This window comes from Glandiceps talaboti, chromosome 9, assembly GCF_964340395.1.
Source record: "Glandiceps talaboti chromosome 9, keGlaTala1.1, whole genome shotgun sequence".
Taxonomy (NCBI): domain Eukaryota; kingdom Metazoa; phylum Hemichordata; class Enteropneusta; family Spengelidae; genus Glandiceps; species Glandiceps talaboti.
Genome location: NC_135557.1, coordinates 9,555,460 through 9,560,213, shown reverse-complemented (window position 1 = coordinate 9,560,213; position 4,754 = coordinate 9,555,460). Strand labels below are relative to the sequence as shown.

The window sequence follows — 4,754 nt, the reverse complement described above, 5'->3', positions numbered from 1 at the left end:
TGTCTGTCTGTCTGTCTGTCTGTCTGTCTGTCTGTCTGTCTGTATGTATGTATGTATGTGTGTGTATGTATGTATCATTTCTGGTCTATTTAAGGTACGTATTTTTCGATTAATACCATCAACAATGGCAAAATCGTAAATTATATTTACAATGATGCAAAACTGTAAAATTGAAAAGTTTACTCTGAGCTATTTTAGGTGAGTTGACCTGACCTCTCTGTCTTATTGTTGATGGTATAACAGATACGTTGTCATTGAAATAGATACCGATATCAAACCAACAATTACACGTCACAGGAAACAGCATTTTCAATTACATCCAGTTCATAATCGCCCATTTCTTTCATACCTGTGTTGGCAAGTGTAGGTAAGTCCACATCCATTTCATTTCACTTCATATAGTTTTAATATTTCATCGATCTGTCTACTGTAACTCGTTTGGGGCGACCTGTCCAGAATATATTTCTCGTCTAAGTTGAAGCTACGTACCTCTAACACTACTTCGGTCTTCGGTGCTCTCTAGGTACCCATCTTTTGAAAAAAAATCTCTCAGATAATCGGTTGGTTTTACTGCCATGTCACACTATCGTCCCCATTTGCACATTTAAGCTGCACTCTGAATTTACGGAAGTGTAAATATTCGGTGGTGTGAAGGGTACCATGTAATTCCCAATGGTCAGAAACGGGGACGGGGAATTTGATAATACTTTGAACAAAATTAAACCTCACGAGCGGTCGTTTACCGAGTACATTGAAATGCATCACGGCATCACCGTAATAAGATTTTAAAGCTATATTCAGTGATAAGATGGGTGACTGCCATGCAAATGAGTCTGTGTTCGTATGCCTTAATATATCTCCTCCTAAGTCTGTCTGTCTGTCTGTCTGTGTGTCTGTCTGTCTATCTCTCTCTTTCTATCCCTCCCTCTCTCCCCCTCTCTCTCCCTCTCTGTCTCTCTTTCTCTCTCCCTCTTTCTGTCCCTCTCTCTGTCTCTCTGTCTTCTCTCTCTCTCTCTTTCTTTCTCTCTCTCTCTCTCTCTCTCTCTCTCTCCCTCTCTCTGTCTCTCTTTCTCTCTCCCTCTTTCTGTCCCTCTCTCTGTCTCTCTGTCTTCTCTCTCTCTCTCTCTCTCTCTCTCTCTCTCGCTCTGTCTCTTTCTCCCTCTCTCTCTTGAGAGTTTAAATAATTTCAATTTTGAAAGTTAAACCACATGAGTACTCGTTTACTTTGTACGCTTGTACATAATCGATGCTGCGTTTTACTCCCGTGTCCCATACTATCGTCCTCACTTGCACGTTTAAGCTGCAGTCTGAATTTACGAAGGTGTAAATATTCGGTGGTGCGAAGGGTACCATGAAATTTCCGATGGTCAAAAACTGGGACCACGAAAGAATTTGATATTAATTTGAACAAAATTAAACCTCACGAGCGGTCGTTTACTGAGTACATTAAAAATGCATCACGGCATCAACGTAATAAATTTTAACGCTATATTCATTGATAAGATGGGTGACTGCCATGCAAATGAGTCTGTGTTCGTATGCCTAAATACATCTCCTCCTAAGTCTGTGTGTCAGTGTGTCTGTTCTCTGTAAATTCTAAACAATGCCTTTTATGAGGCATTTTCCTGCGAGGGGGCACTCCTTTGGTTTCCTGCAGTTACAGGTACATTGTTGTGTTTGCTTAGCTTTTGAAAGTATGGCTTTGTTGTGACCGTTAATTATTTTACCCATGTTGTCCATGAAACTATAGCTCACTTTAATGCCTCATAAAAAGCATTGTTTACAAAGCAACAGTCACCACTAACCAAGATCACAAATCATACATAGGTGTTAGTGACACAGAATTCTAAAGCAGGTTTAAAGGTTTAACAACCACAAGTCTTCATTTAAACTTGATCACAGGGAGAAAGACAGTGCGCTCAGCAAACACTTATGGCACCTAAAAGACAGCAAAACCAAATACGGCATACACTGGTCAGTTCTCAAGCAAGCTTCCTCATACTCAAATGTTACCAAACGATGTCTCTGGGGAAAATATTTTATTATAACTGCCGACAAATCAACGACCTTGAACAGCAGAACTGAATTAATCAGTAAATGCCGGCACGCTAACAAGTTCTTACTTAATAATACGTAACCTTTGTTTTCATTTTTTTTTGTGTGTGTGTACACACAGCCGTCAGTGAACACACATAAGTTATGTACATAAAGCAGAATGTAAAGCCAACGACTACTATTACACCCTACTATTACACACGACGATCCTTCTGGTGAAACGATCCGTAGTGTAAATCCACAATGTAATATCGGAATCGTTTCATTCATTTTTATGTATGATAGCGCTCCAAGGTGATCGAGCACTCTACTTGGCGAAAGAAGAATGAAACTCTCTCTCTCTCTCTCTCTCTCTCTCTCTCTCTCTCTCTCTCTCTCTCTCTCTCTCTCTCTCTCTCTCTCTCTCCCCTCCCTCCCTCCCTCCCTCCCTCCCTCTCTCTCTCTCTCTCTCTCTCTCTCTCTCTCTCTCTCTCTCTCTCTCTCTCTCTCTCTCTCTCTCTCTCTCTCTCTCTCTCTCTCTCTCTCTCTCTCTCTCTCTCTCTACATATTGTTGCATTAAAATCTTAAACAAAGTGTAGGTCGTGAGAACCGTGTAATTGAGAGGCGACCATGTAACAAGCACTAATGATATTTCGCAAGTGTGTTTTCTTATAAAAATTAGAAATTAAATTAAGGTAATTTATATGTCATTGGTAATGGTGTTGACGTCATGAAATATATTCCACACCTAATTCCGTTTCTGTTGGCTGTCTGTCTATGTGTCAGTATTTTGCTTATCTGCCTGTCTGTTTCTCCAACAATAGTAACATTTCTGGTCTATTAAGGCACGTATTTTTCTATTAATGCCATCAACAATGGCAAAATACTGACACTCCAAATCGTAATTTACTATGGTGCAAGCTTTCTAAATGCTGTTTTTAATATAAGATCTATATTATGTAAGCTGACCTATCTGTGGGATATTATTGATGGTACAATAAATATGTTGTCAACGAAATAGATACCGGAAATAGACCAACTTTAACAAGTCACAGGAAACAACATTTCAATCTGATCCAAATATAGAATAGATTTAAACATTTATTAGACGATTTGTCATCGTGCTGATCATTGAAGAGTTGCTATATAACCAGCACCATTGCTTACATAGAGTTCATAATTGACCATTTCGTACCTGTGGTGGCAAGTATAGGTAAGTGCAGACCCGTTTACTTTCACTTCATACAATGTTAACATTTGACTTGTCTGCTGTTACTCGCTGCAGGCGAACCGTCCAGAATGTGTTTCATTTCGTTTTAAGCTGAAGCTACGTACCTCTATTCAACTTTGGTCCTCTTCAGATACCCATCTTTTGAAAATATTACGCTGATAATCCATGCTTCGGTTTACTACGATGGGCACAAACTAAAACTATTTGTTACAATATATCGATACAACAGTGACAAGATATTGAATGGCCCTTGAAAATAGTGCTTTGAGGTAAAACGTGCAGTGTAAATACTGCTATCACTAACTTTTGTACGTTTACCACATCGAACAACAACACTTTTAGTTTGCGTCTATGTTAGTAAATGGAAGCATAGTTTTCCAGTGTAGTAAATATGGCACTAAGAAGTTACACTGCTCCTTCAATCTTGAAAAATCTCCCATGCGATCGTCATCATTTGAACGCTTAAACTGCCGTCAGAATTTACGGGAACATGGAGGGGCTGAAGAGAAATTGGCGGGAGGGTATCAATAAATCGGGGATGCGTGAAGGGCATGACAATTCTGATTGTCTGAAAAAAAGGGGGACAGGAATTGTTTTGTTCGTTAATTTTGATATTTTTTTTTTATTATTTTGAATGAAATTAAACCTCGGGAGCAGTCATTTACCATGTACATTTGAAGTTCTTTTGCGGTTTCGTCGCAATAACTTCTAAACCCTATATTTAATGATGAGATGAGTGACTACCATGCACATGTCGTGTTTTGGGTATGCCTTAATTTCTCTTCCTTTGTCTCTCTCTGTCTATCTGTCTATATGTCCCACTCTCACTCTCACTCTCCCTCTTTCACTGTATATCTCTCTTGCTATCCTTCTATGTCTCGTGAGAGTATAATTGACTTGTTTGGCATTCAAACCTCAGGAGCAGTCGTTTACCTCGATTGTTCACAAAAGCGTTCACTTTATTTATCTACGATACATTCAAGAATAAAGCAGTCGATAGCAAAGCGAATATCATACACTTAAATGCCCACTACCCTTCCTCAATAGCTATTTCATGTGGGGTGCAGTCTCTGCCCAAAATAAATTGAACCAGAAAACCATGCTGGCTAAGTATCTCCAGATACAGGTTAAAGCCAAATATGGGACTTTTGTTTGCAAAGCCCACATCTAGTATCTGTAGAAGTCTGTTTTTGTCATGTAAGGATAGAAGCAGAAGTCGATTGTCACAATTACTTTAATGCAGTGTGCTTCAACTTTACAGTACTAGAATGCCAGAAGTATGGGTGGGGTGCGGCATAATTACATATATTTAAATACATGTATACTGGGGAGGAAGGCTACGAAAAAAATTTTTGTTCATTTTGGTGAGGGTATGACATGTTTTGAGAGCGCGAAGGGTGGCTTCGAACATTAGTTGGGATCCCACCTCCCCCAGCTATATATTCTGACCACAGCCTTAGTCAGTTTTTTCCCCTGTGCGTGTCTTTAA

The 4,754-nt window shown here is 39.4% G+C and overlaps 1 protein-coding gene across 1 annotated transcript in view; it reads left to right on the top strand.

The window, feature by feature from the left end:
• Window positions 1–288: 288 nt before the first annotated feature.
• LOC144439768 (uncharacterized) overlaps window positions 289–4,754 on the top strand; it is a 16,560-nt gene continuing 12,094 nt past the window's right edge. Inside the window, exon 1 of the mRNA XM_078129000.1 lies at window positions 289–367. The gene's annotated coding sequence lies outside the window, so the exon portion shown is untranslated. The remainder of the gene's footprint in view (window positions 368–4,754) is intronic.